Genomic DNA, 20,109 nt, shown 5'->3' on the forward strand with positions numbered 1-20,109 from the left:
GGGTACAAATTTAAAACTGCAGTAAAAATGTTTTGGCATTACTTGAAGTGAGCAGCTTCAAGGGCTACTTTGTTATTGCTGTGCAATTTTATTGTCTCTTTCCTCTTTACTGTGTGAAAAAATTTAGCACAGGGGCAATGGAAATTTCCAGGCAGGGTGCAGCATGGCTGTGCATCACAACAGGCAGGGTGCCATCCAGAGCACAGGGTAGGCGTGTGATTCATGATTCCTGAAATTTCAAGCTCCCGGTCTTGGCTGCATCTTGGTATGAGATGTTTGCACTTACAGCGACACCTTTTAATTCCAGTCGAACGACAAAATATTATTTCTAGTCTGAGCAGGCTCAGTATACAGTTGTCACTTCTAACAGAGGAATCAATAGGGTGGGTGATGGGTGGTAAAGGGACAAGAATTAGAGGTAAAAAGAATTTTCTACACGTCAACTAAGTTTGCTTAATAATAATTCATAGGGCATTTTTATACTTAACCTCTGGCCTATGAGGTTTCCAAATAGGCATGAGAAGGACAGTGATAGCCCTGTGAAGTCATTAATCCTGAATAACTTTTTTGCCAACTTGTAACTGAATCTAACGCAGTGGAACAGAGTGATGATCACTTGTTTACACCTATTCTGAATGGCAGCTGATTGCAAATCACGACCACTTTTTATAAACACATTATATAAATGTGCAGTTGACATCAAGTACACGTGGCTCTCCCTTCACTGCAGTTCATGCTCCACATGAATAATTCTTCCCCCACCTTCCTTGCCTCCATTCCCACCACAGCCCAACGTGGACAGCTCTCTCCACCGTACCACGTGCCCCTCCCCCAATATTGCACATACATGGTTCCTCACCCACCCCCATAGCAGCCATCACACGCCAGCTACCCCCTCTCCACCACTGTCAATATCACATGCACCCGGCTCACCCCTCGCACCTACCCACTACATCACAGCAGCCAATACCCAGCATCGGACAGCACTCAGTTTGGATGGAAATGGCCCCACTGCTGAAGGTCTAGGCTCAGGAGCAGCCATTTGGCCAAGGCAGCAAGGCAGTGAGCAGATGGCAATTATACACAAGCACAGGTCAATGTAACTGGGGGTCAGGAGCAAATTACCCAAAGGAAAAAGACTACACTGCTCTTGTTGTCAGCATTATGCAAATCAAAACAACAGCCAATACAATGACTGAGTTGGTCCCAGTCAGTTTTCCAGTCTAAAGGTGATATCAAAAATGAAGGAAGTTCAATATTTTTGCATTTGTATAGAAAATGTCCATATGTTCTGATCGCAATGTCATCCAATTAGCTCCATCATCCTCCAAATCCCAATTACTTAAAGCTCCTCACTGCATCCAGCGTCAGCTGGAATATCTTGATCTTCTCCTTTCACCAAACAGGTTAGGAATTAGAGGTTGGGGTTAGACTGTGCAATGTTGAAGACTGATCAATAAGATTCCCCCTGGTTCACCTCCTCAATAAGTTATTCTATGAGTCAAATCCAATACTTTTTTAGGATGCTGGTTTGTTACTGTCACTTCTGTTTTGTGGACATCGGTAAACTGGGAATTTCTTGTCAGCTTTCACTTCTAGATTCAAACACCCACACCCTTACCCTCACGCTTGACCACCTCCAGTATAAAGATAGATTTAGTTCTTTATTGAGAAGCCTAAGTGAAGGTAGCAGGGCACGACTGAGTTAGAAAACAAATTGAGAGAAGGTAACAAGGCAAATCAAACGGAAACAATGAAATTCTTCAGCTTGTGTTTGAACATATTGTAGGATGAAAGGCATTCCTGGGGCAGTAAAGGAGCTCTACAGTTTTGAGGTCATGGGGGAGTGCACGAGGCAGTGCAATAAAACTGGAGCAGAGAGGGAACGAAAGAAAGAAAAAAAGAATGGCACAGAAGATCATGAGAGCAAAGCCCACAGGAGCAATGGCAACAAAAAAATAAAGAGCTAGAAAGGGGTTTGTCTATTCAATGTAAGGGATGTGACTGTCACTGGTGAGGCCAGATTTTATTGCCAGCACTAGTTTCCAGGAAAATGGTGGTGGGTCTTCTTTCACTGCACGCTATACAGTGGAGAGGAGAGGGAGATAGAGAAGAGAGCGTGCCGGAGGCTGGAGGTGAGGGAGGGCAAATTATTGATCAGCCGATGAAGGTTTACTACGTTCCTGTGAAATATGATGGGCCACGAAACTGGAGAAAGTTACTCAGCAAGTGCTTTGGAGTAGGCTGCCCCGCGAAAAGCAAGTACAACTACTATAACAAACAAATGAGTCACTCAGACGGGATCTGCTACCTGATCCACCATATCACTTCCAGGCTCATCTGCTCCTGAATCTGCTGCTGCCGGCCAACTATTGGTGTGGGGGGGATAGCTGGGCCTGTCCAGAATCTATATCAGGTTAATAATACAATTTGTTTTTGGAATATCTCTGCATCACAGCCCACTGAGTCACTTGGCCTACCCATTCAAAAACAGGGAACACTGGTCTCCTAATACAGTACTGCACGTTCAGAGGTTCTGTCCTTTAGATAAGAGGTTAAACTGAGGCTTCATCTTCCCATTAAGGTAGAAGTAAAAGAGACAGTGGCGCTAGTTTGAAGTGGGATCAGGAGAGCTCTCCCTGGTGTCCTGGCCACAATTTATCTCTCAGCCAACATCACAAAAACAGATTATTTGATCAGTTAGTATATGTGGGATCTTTCTGTGCATAAATTGGCTGAAGCGTTTCGTCCATCACAACAGAGACTACACTATAAAACTACCTTGTTGGCTGTGAAGCGCTTTAGGAGATCCTGGGGACGTGAAAGACATCGAATAAATGGAAATCTTATATAAAAGAACAATTTTTGAAAGGTTAAAGCTTCCCCAATGTCTGGGTGTGTAATTCAGCCAGACTAAAGTGATTCCTGTCGCATTATCGGCATATCTCAAGGTGGGGAGAAGGTTGGGCTCAATCCCACTTCCCAACCGTCACATCTCACAAAGGAAAAGTGATAGTCTGTGGTGAAACATGTTTGATGCTCTGAAATAGTGGGTAAACTCCCGCCACCCCAGGCTCGAGGAGAAAATGAAATTCTTTTCAGTGAAAGAACAAAAACATGCCCTCACCTGAATGACCGCACTGAACCAGCAGGTGTTTCCGACATTCTTCAGGCCAACAGGACAGTTCTCCTGTCGCTTCCGATCGTACGGATTTATCGAGTCACTCCATACCTCCCCTTGCGTCCTTTTCAAGCTTGCCTTGTTTTCTGCGATACTGGCTTCTAGCACTCTTAGTGACGATGAAAATAAAACAACATTTATTATAATTTAGTGCCTGGACCATCCAGTTAGAAACGATCCTCATCAAATGACACTGAATAAAGGAGTACTTGATCCCACTTTTTGTAGGCCTCCTTAATTCAGACAGTTGCAATTTCAAGAATCAGTAAAAGCTTTCAACAGCATCAACCCCAACTCTGCTAGAAATAAGTTAAAAAAACACTGCCCAGCGAATGCACAGGTGCTAACTGAACGCGGTCCAACTTTCCTCCTTGGATTTCAGTGAAAGTGGTTTGCAAAGTACTCATACTACGACCTCTTGAACTATGAAGGCTCTCCCAACTACACAATTACTGATTCACAGAATGATACAGCACAGAAGGATGCTATTCCATCTTTCGTGCCTAAGCCAGCTCTGATGACTCTGCTGATTTATGTACGTTCAATCTCCCACCCCTCCCTCCCAGGTCTCCCTCTGCTCCTGCGCCACCATTAAAAGTGCACCACCTCTCCTCATTCTTCCTACCAAAATGCACCACTTCACACTTCTCTGCATTAAACTGTATCTGTCATGTGTCTGTCCATTTCACTGCTCTATGTCCTCCTGAAGTCTGTTACTTTCCTCCTCATTGTTAACTAAATTTCTGAGTTTCATCTGTTCTTCTAAACTTAGGCTGTGTCTAGGTAAAGCATTTTGAGCTGCATAACGACGTAGGCAAATTGCTGTAATTTCTGGCAATGGATTTATGGCGCTGCACAAGGAGCGCATCATACATTAAAGCGGTGACTTAAATATTTTTCCATAGCATTAGTGTCAATGTACAAACATAAGTCCAAGGACAATACTTCATTCACCTAGCTTCACAAAGAATGCTCATCAATACACAATACAGTCTTGCTGCAAATAATTAAAAGTGGTTTCTTTGCATGAAAAAAATCATATTAGCCATTATTACAAATTAAGCAACTCTGAATTATTAGTGAACACCACTCACCCAGTTATTAAGTTGTTAGGGATCGGAAACAGATTTAAATTTTGAACTATGTAGTGAAATAGACAACATACACCAAACTGAAGAAGTTGATTTGCAAACTTTGCTGCTCCTTAAAAATGGACATAGTGGACTGGGCACAGTAACTGATATCTCATTTCCAGCATGGTCCACTAATAGCATGGTGCAAGCAGCTCGACTGTAATCACTACAAGGGACGGAGAATGGGAGATGAAATGCATTGGTACAAAAGTTCCTTATTTTTAATGACTTCCTTGCAAATTGTGTGTTCAAAATCAGGACTGGTACTGCTTGGTGAACTGAACAGTTTCTCGTTTCAAGACTGTGATGACATGGAACAATTCCAGGATATGTTCAGCACAAGAAGATGCTCATTTAATCTGCATGGCCTCATCAAGCACTCTGGGTTAAGGTGTAGCAGGGATGTACATTGTTTTGTCTTCAGGGCTGCAGAGGTGTATGATGCTGCCTAGGATCATATATAATACGAACAACTTGAAACCTCAATAACTCTCCTCCCATCCCCTCTGAAAACAAATTCAATTTCAACCCTCTTACCGTCATCCTTTAGTAGGATGAGAAATTGCAAACTATCCGCCCACTGACCCCTCCGTACCGCAAAGCAAAAGGTAAGAAACAAAAGAGTGACAACAGCCAAGAAAAATCTTTGGGATAGGAGCAATGAAGGAACTGCACTCGTCAAGAAACACGAGCATTAGGTGCACTAAAACTGGGAACAAGACAGGCAACTTGTGTCAAAGCCCCTTTCCAATGAGCAGAAACCATCCACTCCTCCATCATGCTGAGTAAGAGGCACACCCTTTCCTTGCTAATCACAAGTTCCAAATCTTCCTATCAAGGGCTATTCACGACAACCGCTGCCACTATCCCTTCCACCGCACCACCCGCCCTCAACACCCTCTACCTCAGACCACAAGAAGCACAAACCAAACCAGCCACAATGTGGAAGGTGCTTTCAATTCCTTATTTAGGACGGAGAACAGCCTTTAACGCCCTCCCTACTCAATATTACTCCAATCACCAACCCACCCCTCTTCACCAAATCCTCCTTTCCCCCTATCTCCCACCATGATCCTTCCTCTTCCCTTCCTGGTGCGTGTGGCGTGTGCGCAGAATGCGTGTGTGTGTATGCGGAGCGCGCATGTGTTTGGTGGGGGGATGGGTGGGGAAAGGGGGTTAGGTAGTGGTGCCTGTGTGCGTGGAGGGAAATAAGGGCTAATTACAATCCGTTTGAGCGGGTGGAGGCGGGGGAAGAGGGGCTTCACTGAATCTTCTGTTGCTAGGGAATATGGGCAGCTTGGCTGAATCCTACACCTGTGCGTAAAACAACAGTTTCACAAAGTACTTTAAAAACTCTAATTTTCATAATTCTATGATGTATCATTATTTGTTGATCTATAATACCTGAACTTTGATAATTTTATACTGCATGTTACTATGTTACTTTATTGCTGCTTTATTTTTGCTGGCATCTGGGATCACACTAATTTGTGTGTTAAAATTGGTTCACAGTGGAAAATAGTTTGGGGAGCACTGCTCTAAATGTTTAAAGCTGATTTTGGTCTTGACTACCCATGTGCAATGCCACAGAGGATCGGCTAGTTTTAAGATAACATTAGCACACTTTCCGTTTCTTCACCCTGAAGAAAAGAAGCAGTGTCACCATCCTCATGGGCAAAGTGTACCAGCGACCTAAAGATTCAATAAACTTCAAACGCATGGCAAAATATGCACACCTGATTAGCTTATACCATTTCTTTTGGTTGCAGGTAGCTGGGTAGCAGGACTATTTGCAGATAATTACTCATGTTGTCAGTAAAGTCTATTTCAGAGTGTGGGAGCACAGAGTGTGACAAGGCCTGAGTATGATGGGGTACGAGTGCTAACTTGTGAATTCGGCGCAGGTGGGAATTTAGTGCAGAGGGGTAAGGGTCTTTATTTCAGCCTCCAGAAGCTGGTGAGTGTTCAGGTCTTTAACTGGGTGAGCATTTAGATAGCTGCTTGGTGATTTTTTAAGACTTAATCGCTCTAAATGTGGGCAGTAGTTTAAATCAGTACTGGGGAGATATAAGTATTGCATTAAATTTATAGTTTAACTAGTTAAACTGCTTGGTATAACCACAGACAACAGTCGAGTGATACTTCTAAACTTGAAACCTAATTAGTTAAATTAAATACAATAAAGATGACAGTGCAGTGGATGTGTTGCAGATGTAGTATGTGGGTTCTGGTGAACAACAGAGTGATCCACAGCAGCCACATAAGACCATAAGACATAGGAGCAGTAATTAGGCCATTCGGCCCATTGAGTCTGCTCCGCCATTCAATCATGGCTGATAAGTTTCTCAACCCCATTCTCCCGCCTTCTCCCCGTAACCTTTGATCCCCTTACCAATCAAGAACCTATCTATCTCCGTCTTAAATGCACTCAATGACCTGGCCTCCACAGCCTTCTGTGGTAATGAATTCCATAGATTCACCACTCTCTGGCTAAAGAGGTTTCTCCTCATCTCTGTTCTAAAAGGTCTTCCCTTTACTCTGAGGCTGTGCCCTCGGGTCCTGGTCTCTCCTACTAATGGAAACATCTTCCCCACGTCCACTCTATCCAGGCCTTTCAGTATTCTGTAAGTTTCAATCAGATCCCCCCCTCATCCTTCTAAACTCCATCCAGTATAGACCCAGAGTCCTCAAACGTTCCTCATATGTTAAGCCTTTCATTCATTCATTTCATTCACATCAGCAGAAAGTGTCTGCAGCTTGAGGAACTTCAGCCCCAAATTGCTGAGATAGAATACGAGCTTCAGACATTTGATTCAGGGAGGGGGAAGGTTTTCAGGACACAGTTTCAGTAGGCAGTCACACCCCTTAGGCTAGGTACTTCAGATTAGGTCCATGGTCAGGGACAGGTGTGACTAAGAGTGAGGCCGGTATGGGGATCCAGAAGGGAGCAATGGTGGAGCCTCAGCCCTTGCAACTTTCCAACAGGTTCAAGGTTCTTGCAACTTTTGTCGAAGAGAGCAGGGACTGCAGGGTGGATGAGAAAGTTAACCACGGTATCATGGTGCAGGGAGCCATTCAAGTGGGAGGGAGTAAAATGGATTGTAGCTGTAGCAGGAGGCAGTATAGTTAGGGGCATATATTCTGTTCTCTGGAGCGAGAGCACACGTTCCAAAGGCTGTGTTAGCTTGCTCAGAGTCAGGGTTAAGAATATCTCCTCAAGGCTGGAGAGGAACTTGGAGTGGGAGGGGAGAGGTCCAGCTGTCATGGTCCATGTGGATACTGATGGCATAGGTAGGGCTAAGAAAGAAGCTCTCCTGAGGGAGTATGAGCAGCTTGGGACCAAACTAAAAAGCAGAACCACAAAGGCTACCTTTGGATATGTGGCTACCTGAGCCATGAACAAATTATCATAGAGTAAGTAAGTGCAAAGAGTTGAATGCGTGGCTCAAAGTTTAGTGTAGCAGAAATGGGTTTTGACTCAAGGGTCACTGGGGAAAGAGGGAGCTGTACTGTTTCAATGGTCTTCAACAGAACCACGTTGGGGGCCATTGTACTGGCGCATTGTATAACTAGGGTGTGAGAGGCTTTCAAGTAAATGGGGGGGGGGCGGGCTCACGTGATGGGAGATTTGGACAGTTAAAGAGAAAGGACAAGGGTAATAGTGCAGAGTAGCAATGCGGGTAATGATAGCCAGGGTGTGAAAGGAAGGGTCAGAGCATATAACCGTAAGAGTGCATCAGCAAGTAAGGTCAGAGTAGGGAAAAATGGTAAAAAGACAGAATTAAAGGCTCTCTATCTGGATGTATGCAGCATTCATAACAAGATGGCTTAATCGATAGCAAACATAGAAATAAATGAGTTTATGTTATGCTAGCCATTACAGAAACATGGCTGCAAAGTGACACTGGCTAGGGCCTGAATATTCAAGGATATCTGACATTTTGGGAAGAAAAGGAGATGGGGTAGCTCTGTTCATGAAGGATGAGGTTTGTACAGTAGTGAGAAATGATCCTGGTTTGGAGAATCAAAACACAGAATCAGCTTGGGTGGAGATAAGAAATAGCAAAGGAAAGTCACCAGTGGAAGTAATTAATAGCACCCCCCCTCCCCCCGACAGTTGCTACGCTGTAGGACATAACATAAATCAAGAAATAATCAGAGTTTGTAAGGAAGAATCTTCAAGAATCATGGGAGATTTTAATCTTCATAGGTAAATCAAATTGGCAAAAGTAGTCTGGAGGGTGAGCTCATAGATTGTATTTAGGACGGTTTCTTAGAACAATACGTTCTGGAACCAACCAGGGAACAGGTTATTTTAGACCTAGTAATATATAATGAGAGGGGATTAACTAATGACCTCCGAGAAAAGAATCATCTAGGTAAGAGTGACATGACAGAATTTCACATTTAGTTTGAGAGCGAGAATGTGGGTCTGAAAATAGTGTCTTAAACATAGACTCTTACAAGGGTATGAAGACAGAGTTGGCTAAAGAGCAATGGAAAAATAGGTTGAAAGGTAAGACAGTAGAGAAGTGGTGGCAGACATTTAAGGAGATATCTCATAACTCTCAACAAAGATATATTCCAGTGAGAAAGAAAGATGTTACAAGAAGGATGCATGTTCCATGGCTAACGAAGGATGTTAAGGGTGGTATCAAATTGAAAGAAAAGTTGTGCGATGCTGCAAAGGAAGCCCAGAACATTATAAAAATTTTAGAAACCAGCAAAGGGTCATTAAAAAGAGGGAGAAATTGGAGTATGAGAGAAAACTTGCAGGAAACATAAAAAGAGTGGTACAATCAGGTTAACAGGTGTGAACTGACCCCTCTCTTTGTCCTACTCCTGAGTTTGTTAGAAGAGTTTGAATTTAAAAAGATATTGCCAATTCAATATAATATAATTCAATACAATATAATTCAATATTTAATTGTATATAGCTCAGTGTAAGGAATGAGCCAGCCAGGTTTCTTAAGTTAACAAGTAAAGAATTAGTTTTATTGCTAAAACTCACAGGTAAAGATGCAGAAATTTAAAAAAGGTTTCAAATCTACAAATATCTTGAAGTACACCCAAGTGCAAAAACACACACTCCCCCAAGTATGCATAGAAAGAGCTAAAACACTGCAGAGTATCAAATCTTGAAATACATGGCCAAGTCATACAAGTAAAGTCAGAAAAAAAGATATTCACGGATTGTCCAGAGGCTTGTTTACAGCTGAGGGGCCCCTTTCTACAGTGAAGTAATTGATCTGCAGTCGTGGCTGGCTGATTCAGAATTTTCCTTTAAGAACTCTCGATTTGCAGCAATGAAGTCCTCTGGTGGGTTTTTCAAATGACAAGCAGCTTAACTTTGATGAGTGAGGTTTCAGAAGAAAGGTGAGTAAGGCTGCTGCCTCTGTGGCAGAGTCTCGCCAACTATATAAAATCCACTATCTCTGAGAGATTCAGACTGTGCATCTATAAAAGCAGCCTGTGCCCTTCACAAATGCAACATAGTGGCTACCGCAGCCACTGTCCTTTGCAAAAAAGTTCAGTACATATGTATGTCCAGCCAATGACATTGTAAACTAATATACGGTCAGCCGATGGCATTCTAAATTAATATTTAATATAACACATCTTCATAACAAAAGGCAATAAAAGTTTCTATTAGTATATAGAAAGCAACAAAGTGGTTAAAATTAGCATTGGTCCCTTAGGGCATAGGAATTGGGAATTAATAATGGGAAACAAGGAAATGTAGAGACTTTGAACAAGTATCTTGCATCTGTCTTCACAGTAGAAAAGATAGAAAGCATCCCAATAATAGAAAATCAAGAGGCAAAATGGAAGGAGGAACCTAAAACAATCATGATCACAAGAAAAAAACTACTAAGGAAACTAATAAGACTGAAGACTGACAAGTCCCCTGGACCTGATGGCCTGCATCGTAAATCTTAAAGGAAGTGGCTGCAGAGATAGTGGATGCATTGGTTGTAACTTCCAAAGTTCCCTAGGTTCTGGAATCAAGTGGATTGAAGAAGCGCAAATATAACACACCTCTATTCAAGAAAGGAGGGAGACAGGAAGCAGGAAACTATAGGCTAGTTAATCTAACATCTGCCACTGGAAAAATGCTAGAATCTATTAAGGAGGTAGTCGTAAGACATTTAGAAAATCATAGTACAATTAAGCAGAGTCAACATGGCTTTGTGAATGGGAAAACATGTTTGACAAATTTATTTAAGTTCTCTTAAGGTGTAACGAGCTGGGTGGATAAAGGGAAACCAGATGTAGTTTATTCGGATTTCCAAAAGGCATTTGATAAGGTGCCACAGGAAAGGTTACTACACATGATAAAAGCTCATGGTGTTGGGTGTGATATATTAGCATAGATTGGCTACCTAGCAGGAAACAGAGGTTGGGGTAAACGGGGCATTTTCAGATTAGCAAACTGTAACTAGTGGAGTGCCACAGTGTTGGGACCTCAACTATTTATGATCTACATTAATGATTGGAGGAAAGGACGACTGTATTGTAGCCAAATGTGTTGATGATAGGCAGGAAGGCAAGTTGTAAGGAGGATACAAGGAGTCTGAAAAGGGATATAGGTTAAGTAAGCGAGCACAAATTATGCAGGTGGAGTATAATGTGGGAAAATGAGAGGTTGTCCACTTTGGCAGGAAGAATAGAAAAGCAGAATCCTATTTAAATGGAAAAAGTCTGCCGAATTCCAGAGTACATGGAGGTCTGGGTATCCATATACATGAATTACAAAGAGTTAGTATATAGGTACAGCAAGTAATTAGGGAGGTAAATGGAATGATGGCCTTTATTGAAAGTGGGATGAAGTATAGAAGTATGGAAGCCTTGCTACAGTTGTACAGGGCATTGGTGAGACCCCACTTGAAGTATTATGTACAGTTTTGGTCTCCTTACTTAAGGAGGGACATACTTGCATTGGAAGCAGTTCAGAGAAGGTTCACTAGGCTGCTTCCTGGGATGAAGGGGTTGTCTTAAGAAACATTGGCCAGGTTGAGCCTATATCCATTAGAAGAATGAGAACTTATCGAAACATGCAGGATTCTGAGGGGCCTTGACTGGGAGCACATTTCATCTCGTGGGGGAATTTAGAATTCGGTAGCACAGTTTAAGATTATGGGGTCTCCCATTTAAGACAGAGATGAGGAGGAATTTTTTCTCTCAGAAAGTCTTTCGTCTTTGGAATTCTCTTCCACAGAGAGCAGTGGAGGGTCACTGAATATATTTAAGCTGATATAGACGGATTTTTGATCAATGAGGGATTTCCCAGCGTCTTAACACAGGATCCAGGTTCAACTGCCCATGATTAGCTAGGTTAGCTGATCTCACCCAGAATGGCAATGACAGTGTTATTATCCATCTGCATAGGGTGGGAATAAATCGTCAAGAATCTCAACTCTTTATCGCTAACCGATGAGTTACCGGATGGTACACAACCCTCATGGAGTTCTACCTTAGAAATAAATGATAGGAATAAAGGAGAGCAGAAACTTATGCAGTTTTCCAGGAAAGGAGTTGAGGCCCGTTGATGGGACACAGTATAGTTACTCTGTAGCTGGCCCACTCTAGCCATAACTTAATGCAATGTTGATAATAAGTAAGGAAAGTAAAGAAGTATTCCATTCCCTCCAATGATAGCCATCCTTTTGATCACCCAAAAGTAGTCAACCAATACGTGAACTCCTTAAACATTTCCTGCCAATGCGTCCATGCAACCCTCCTCCCGACCCCCTAAAATCTTCTCAGCTAAGCTGGGACTTTCAATGCCTTGATGGCCCAAAGCACTTCACAAAAAGTGAATGACTTCTATATTTCTCATTTCAAATAGGTCTTGTCAGCCAGCAAAGGAGACAGATTTCCAGCCTATCACCATGTACTTGATTGAAGCGCAAATCCCAACATTGAAAATGCAGTCGGTACCAAACAAACCCAAGAGAAATTTACAATGCAGTGGCTAAAATGGTACTAACTGACAGCACCTAGGTACAGGATTTTTAAGATTAGTTTTGCCCTAGTCTCTTTCCCTTCCTCTCCTAAAGGCATGGACTAATACTGGGTCACTGTCTCCTGGGCAACAGCTGCTTTGCAATACCTTCGTCCAAGTGGAGATTCTTCAAGCACGAGCCTGAACAATGCGCATCAGTAGGCTGTTCAAAGAGAGAGCCGTCACAGCCGAGTTTGAGAGCAGGAACTGTCACAAGAATTTTTCTCGTGTCCTACCACAGTGCTAACCATGGCACAGTCGGGAGCACTCTTGCCTTTGTGTCAGTGGGTTGTGGGTTCATGTCCTACTCCAGAGACTGGAGCATAAAATGTAGGCTGACACTCCCGGTGCAATACTGAATGAGTGTTGCAGTGTCAGGGGTGTCGCCTTTTAGACAAGACCATTAAATCGAGGCCTCATTTGTCAACTCAAGTGTATATAAAAGATTCCATGGTGGGGTTTCTCCTCTGTGCCCTGGCCAATATTTAACCTTCAACCAATATCACTATATAAAAAAGGTTACTTGTCCTTTTATAGCATTGCTGTCTGCGGGATCTTGCTGTGGGCAAATTGGCTGCTGCTTTGCCCACTACACTTTAAAAAATACGTAATTGGCACGTGCTGAGCAAGTGAAAGGTCTGTATAAACTCAAGATTTCCTTTTCACCCCTCCAAAGATAAGCAGTCTAGGATTGACACTGGAAACTTTCTATTCTTCATGGCTCTTCTCCAGATCTTTGCTAAACTGAGCCGGCAGGCTGACTCTCTACTCTGAAATGGGGAAATGGATACAGAAACTTCAAAGGCCCTAGGAATGCAAGGCAGTGATTGATGCATTGTGAAGCAGGCCTTTCTGCTGTAAACTATCTCCAGTTGTTCAGGTTTAGGAGAAAGCAAATTATGAGAATATGAAGCTAAGAATTACACTCCATACAATGAGGCTCGAGGACAAAGAATGGTGAGGGAGAAAAGCAACAGCATCGGTGAAACAGAGCAAGGAAAAGAAATCCCCAGAAAAAGAAAAAAAGAAACTGAAAGAAGAACACAACCAAAGGAATCAAAATGAGACTAAAAAATGAAACTGAATATGAATTAAGGAAGTACGCCATGCCCATCATAATTCACAAGCTCATCACAAACACAGCCCGTCAGTGGAATGTAAATTGGTGTTATAAGCACACACCTGTTGTGTGCGCTATTTATAATGGAATGGTGCAGAAAAGGCTCAAAATGTGTGAATCAAGTGTTGCCTTTGAAGGCACTTCTGCAGCTTTCAAAGGTCACAAGAACACAAGAAACAGGAGGGGTAGACCACATGGCCCATCGGGCCTACTCCGCCATTCAATACGATCATGGCCGATCTTGGGCTGAGAAAGGTATGGCATGGGTGATTTTATTCGACATATAGATTGGGGAAATCAGATTGGGCATGGGCAGCCTGGAACATGAGCTCACAGACTGTTCTCGGGATAATTTCGTAGAGCAGCACGGGCTAGAGCCAACCAGAGAACAGGCTAGTCTAAATCTGGTAATATACAACGAGGCAGGATTAATTAATGACCGCATAATAACATCGTCCCTAGGTAGCCAGTGGTCGTAACATGATTGAATTTTGCATTTAGTTAAAGGGAGGGATGAGTGAGATTAGTGTTTTGAACATAAATAAGGACAATTATGAGGGCATGAAGACACAGCTGGCTAAAGTGAACTGGGAAATTAGGTTAAGGGATAAGTCAGTAGACATGCAATGGCAGACATTTAGAAACATAGAAAACAGGAGTAGGATCATTCAATATGATCATGGCTGATCCCCTATCTCAAAGCCATATTCCTGCTCTCTCCCCATACTCAGCAAAGGTACATTCCAGTGAGAAAGAAAGACTCTAGGGGAAGGATGCACCATCTGTGGCTAACCAAGGAAGTTAAAGATAAAACCAAATTGAAAGAAAAAGTGTACAATTCCACGAAGATTAGTGGCAGGTTAGAAGATTGGACTGAACATAAAAACCAGCAAAGAATGGCTAAAAAAAAAGGGAGAAATTAGAGTGCAAGACAAAGCTAGGTAGGAATATAGGGTGGAATCCTCCGGTCCCACTAGCAGCAAGAAGCATGGCAGGTGGGGGGAACTTAATATGGCGTGAGGCCAAAAGTCAGTTTCCCAACATCAGGATTAATTTTTGGAATTCTGTTCTCGGGCTTTAAAGGCAGGTTGAAAGGTTAAAGATCAAGCTTCCTAATGAACAGTGATAGGAAGCCCTTTTGCATGCATTGTCATGTCTTGCATGCTCATTAAAAGGCCACCTCACTGGTTCCAAGTTCCCCCAGAACCTGGGGGAGAAATCAGAACATTCACATTTACGACTGTACATAACCGGCCAGCAGCTGGTGAGCTTCACTTCTTCCATGACTTTGAGGTCAGCAGATGCTGCTTTCACCTTCTTGGGGACCACTCATAACTTGGTTCATACCAGGAGCCAGTGCAACGGTTGTGCTAAGGCTGGAAACAGGGGACAGGGGATGGATGAAATAGTTGTGGGGATGGGGGGGGCGGAATGTAGGGTGGAGCGAAGCCCAGGGAAATGGAGACAGGTGAAGGGTGGAAAAGGTGGGGGTAGGGTGGACCAAAGGCTGGACAGATTGAGGTATTGATGGCACACAGGTGTACAATCATTGCATATAGTTTTGGCACTTGGAAATATACATTCACTTGAATTGTTTGGAAGTCTCCTGGATTCCATCCAACTGCTAGTTGCTTCAATGGTCTGAGCATTTAAGGGTCTAGAATGTGGGCCCCCATCAGAGAGTGATTATGAACTCCTATAGATTCAGTTCTCCCATATTATCATAGTCCTCCATATTGTCAGAGGCCTCGGCTGTGGACTCGCGATGCGCTCACCAGATTGTGACCTCGAGCCTACTCTGGAAATTGGACCCAGGTGACTGTAACTGTGCTGGTGGAAGGTGCTGATGAATGCCGCAATGGTGCATCCTCTGAGGATTTTGAGGCATCCTCCTCTGAGGATTTATGAGGGATCCACCTCAGAGGTGAATTTGGGGCTGTGGCGTGGCTGCCCTTCCCCATTTCTTGCTGGTATCTGGAATGGAGAAAGGAAAGATTTAGTGATTGAATAATCAGGTTCCTTAACAAAAGGCTTCTCTCACTCAGTGGGTGAAGCTGACAACTGCAGACTGGAGGCATTCACACTGGCTTCCTGGGGAAGTCCTATCTCACCCTCAGCACAGGCATGGTCCTGCTCCTCCCCAGCTAGCTCGACAGCCGTCACTTCAAAAGGGGTGAGGACTCTGATGTCTGGAATTCCACTTCCAGTCTGGGAGCGCTCATGCTTGTTGTGGGCCTTCTCCTGCAGAAAGACAGAGGATTGATTGTCATGCCAATGGTTGCATGAGTAGTTCAGGTGCATGCATGCCTATGGCAGTTGCTGAGCCCTCCCCAGTAAGTGATTATGAAGCCAGTTGTCCTGCAACTGACAGTAGACTTATAGCATGAAGTGGCTGGTACACATTCAGTGGTGTCCCATTTGCTATTAAGTGCGGAACCTAAACTCTTGTTTGGCATCCCTGTGCACTTGCAGACTTAAGACTGCCTGATGCTCTTGAGTGTCAGTTTGCAGTGAGTAGACACTGCCCGTCCGCTGGCAGAACGTAGCAGATTGTTCATCCTCTCCTGAGACTGCTGTCCGTTTCTGCGCTAGGCCCCACGGCCACTAACCTCCACTGCGACCACCGGCAAGGCCACCCTGCTCAGACAGGAGGCCCTCCTGCTGCCATCCCAAAGAAATAGCACCTCCCGCCCTTCATGGACGGCCTGGAGAAGAGTCTCCAGGGAGGCCTTGCCGAACGTGGGGTCGGACATTGCTTTCTCCTCTGGGGCGTTATGCGCATCCAGACTGAAGCTCCTGGCCTGCAGTGAGCAAATGCCTGTCTAGGTGCCCTTTAAATATGATGCCCGGACCTTCGAGCCCATAGGGTAACGGTGGCTTCCTGCTCACTCCCGCCATGAGATTCGACATGCTTGCAAAGATGCATATTTAATAAACCAACCAGTGCAAGATCGCATGTGGTGAGCCATGCCGCCACTCCAGACCCCGCCCCCGGCAAAAACACTCAATCACGCCCCCTGCTGCACCCGCTACTGATCTTAGACTTCAACGTGAAAGATTCCACCCTTAAAACAGATAAGAATAATTTCTACAGGTTTTTAAAAAGGAAAAGGGGAAGTAAAGTGACCATTGGGTATCTACAGAGAGAGTCTGGGGAATAATGGAAAATAAGGAAAGGGTGAGTGAATTGAACAGATGTTTTACATCTGTCTTCACTATAGAGGATACAAATAACATCCAGGAATTAGTGTGCATCAAGAGGTGAAAGGGAGGGTGGAACTTAAATCAATGACACTCACCAGGGAAAGGGTACTGGCAAAATTATTAGAATTAAAATCTGACAAGTCCCCAGGTCCTGATGGACTTCATCCTTGGGTCTTAAAAGTGGCTAATGAGATAATTGATGCATTGGTTTTAATTTTCCAAAATTCCCTAGATTCTGGAAAGGTCCCATTAGATTGGAAAATAGCAAATGTAGTTCCTCTATTCTAGATAGGCAGTACACAGAAAGCAGGAAACTGCAGGCCCGTTAGCTTAACATCTATCACAGGGAAACTGCTGGTATCTATTATTAAGGAGGTTATAGCAGGGCACATAGAAAATTTCAATGCAATCAGGCAGAGGCAACATGGTTTTGTGCAAGGGGAATGGTGTTTGACTCATTTCTTAAGAGTTTTTATGAGGAAGCAACAAGCAACAGGGATAAAGAGGAGCCTGTGAATGTGGCGTACTTAGATTTCCAGCAGGAATCTGACAAAGGTTAATACACAAAATAAGAGCTTATGGTGTAGGGGGTAACATATTAGCATGGAAACGGGACTGGTTAGCTAACAGGAAACAGTAGGCATAAATGGGTCATTTTCGGGTTGGCAAGATGCAACAAGTTGAGTGCCACAGGGATCAGTGCTCAGGTCTCAACTATTTACAATTTACATTGAGGGCTTGGCTGATGGGATCGAATGTATAGTTGCTAAATTTGCGGATAACATTAAGATAGGTAAGAAAGTAAGTCATGAAGAGGACATAAGGAGTCTGTAAAGGGATCTAGATAGGTTAACCGAGTAGGCAAAAATTTCGCAGGTGGAGGATGTGGGAAAATGTGAACTTGTCCACTTTGGCAGGAAGAATATAAAAGCAGCATATTATTTAAATGGGGAGAGATTGCAGAACTCTGAGCTACAGAGGAATTTTAGTGTCCTAGTACATGAAAAACAAAGTTAGTATACGCGTACAGCAAATGTCAAGGAAAGCAAATGGAATACTGCAGTTTATTGCAAGGGGAATGAATTATAAAAATAGGGATGTTTTGCTACACATCCAGAGTACTGTGTACAGCTTTGGTCTCCTTATTTAAGAAAGGACATAATTATGTTAGAGGCAGTTCAGAGAGGGTTCATTCGACTGACTGCTGGGATCAGGAGGTTATCCTATGAGGAAAGGTTGGACAAGTTGGGGCTGTGTCCATTGGTGTTTAGGAGAATGAGTGGCGATCTTATTGAACCAGAGAAGATCCTGAGGGGACTTGTTAGGATGGATGCTAAAAGGATGTTTCCCCTGTGTAAAGAACATATCTTTTTTATTTCTGTTGGACTGTGGGTTAGAATTACAATGGCTACAGTTTGAAAGACATGTCCACTGGAACAGGATGAGATATATATATAAAATGTTGCAGTCCTGGAATACAATGCACCATTAAAGACAGGATGGTGCTGGAAAGGAGTCCTGAACCAAGGGAGCTGCCTGACAACAGATTGTAATTGGCTCCTGACCAGGTGACCAAGGTTTTGTATGAAGAGCAGGGCAGCATAATAACTCCTAGCCTGAAAAGAACAAGGTCTAAAACCTCTTTCTCCTGTGTGTAGAAGATTCCAGTAATTCCACCATAATAGCTAGCTGGTTTTTTCTTCACATATCTCTATAACCTTCTCTCTCTCTGAAAATCCCCGTCATGAGGGAAAAGGGGTATTGAAAGGCAAGTGCTCAACCAGTGAACTAAATACTGAAAGTGCTGGAAGACCAGCTCGTGTCATCAACAAGAACTGAAAGGAATTTGGAAGACATCAATCAAAATCAACTCATCGAGTCCTGTACTCCAGGTTGGTGCTATTGAACTGTTTTATCCCACCCTTAAAATCCATGTTTTTTGTTTGTCTTGTGTCTTGTATATGTGTGAAGGGGTAGAATTTAAGAAAGAAGGGGTAGAGTTTAAGTTATTGAGTTAGAAATTAGCAGTTCATGTTTCTTTCTTTCACCACTGGTTAATGACAGTTTACTTAAGTTTACAAACCTGGTGCTCATATTCTGTTAGCCTAAATTAAACAGTTGAGTAAAATTGGGGAAATCTGGTGGTTTGATCAAACTTTTTCACATTTGTCATGGCTCGGGAACAGTGGGGCTTGATATTACAGCGCATTATCCCCAGTGGGTCGTGACACTTGCGAGGGACCAGAACTAGGGGTCACAGCTTAAAAATAAGGGGTCTCCCATTTATGACGGAGATGAGAATTTTTTTACTTAAAGGGTTGAGAGTCTGTGGAGCTCTTCCCCAGGGAGCAGTGGAGGCAGGCTCATTGAATATTTTTAAGGCTGAGTTAGATAGATTGTTGATTGACAAGGGAGTCAAAGGGTATAAGGGATAGGAAGGAAAATGGAGTTGGGGTTACAGTCAGATCAGCCATGATCTTATTAAATGGTGGAGCAGGCTCGAAGGGCTGAATGGCCTACTACTGCTCCTAACTCATATGTTCATATGTAACTCCAATTTTCTGCCCATTCCACATATCCCTTGATTCCATGAGGCACCAAAAATCTCTGTCCTGTCTATCCCAACATAAAATGTACTCAATGATGGAGCATCCAGGACTTTCAGGGTAGGGAATTCCAAAGTTTCACAACTCTTTGAGTGGAGTAATTTCTCCTCACCTCAACCCTAAATATTGGCCTGTTAAGGATAAGGATCCTGAGACTGTGCCCCATGTTTTAGATTCCCCAACCAAGCAAAACAATCTCTTAGCGTTTACTCTATCAATCCCCTTCAGAATTTTGTAGGTTTCAATGAGATCGCCTCTCATTCTTCTGAACTCCAGAGTACATAAGTCTCTCATCATAGGTCAACCTCCTCATCGCAGGGGCCAGTTTAGTGCACCATCACTATACTGTCTCCAATGCAAGTATATCCTTTCTTAAATGTGGAAACCAAACTGCAAACAGTGTTCCAGGTGTGGTCTCAACAAAACCCTGTACAATTGTAGCAAGACTTCTTTATTCTTGTACTCAATCCCCTTACAATAAAGGCCAACATGCCATTTGCCTTCCTCATTGCTTGCTGCGCCTGCATGCTAACTTTCTGCTTTTCTTATATGAGAACACCCAAGTCTCTTTAAACATCAGCACTTGTGAGTTTCACACCTTTTTTAAAAATTCTCTGCTTTTCTATTCTTCCGACCAAGATGAATGATTTCACACTCCCTACATTATATTCCATTTGCCATCTTGTTGCACACTCACTTAACCTGTCTGTATCTCTTTGCAGCCTCTCTGCATCCTCCCCAGAGCTCACATTTCCACCTAGTTTGCTATCAGCAGCAAAGTTGGATACATTATTCTTTGTCTCTTTATCTAATGGCAACCTATCAACATCCTGGGGGTTACCATTGACCAGAAACTGAAC

General features: G+C 43.3%; 1 protein-coding gene across 6 annotated transcripts in view; it reads right to left on the reverse strand.

Annotated features, from left to right (window-relative positions):
* The window catches only part of usp25 (ubiquitin specific peptidase 25), a 148,935-nt gene that overhangs the window by 101,960 nt on the left and 26,866 nt on the right, over positions 1 to 20,109 (reverse strand). For all 6 annotated transcript variants that reach the window (XM_078560387.1, XM_078560388.1, XM_078560384.1 and 3 more), the window contains exon 4: positions 3,128 to 3,290. The gene's annotated coding sequence lies outside the window, so the exon portion shown is untranslated. The remainder of the gene's footprint in view (positions 1 to 3,127; positions 3,291 to 20,109) is intronic.

Source organism: Cetorhinus maximus, chromosome 16, assembly GCF_964194155.1.
Source record: "Cetorhinus maximus chromosome 16, sCetMax3.hap1.1, whole genome shotgun sequence".
In the NCBI taxonomy this organism is placed as follows: domain Eukaryota; kingdom Metazoa; phylum Chordata; class Chondrichthyes; order Lamniformes; family Cetorhinidae; genus Cetorhinus; species Cetorhinus maximus.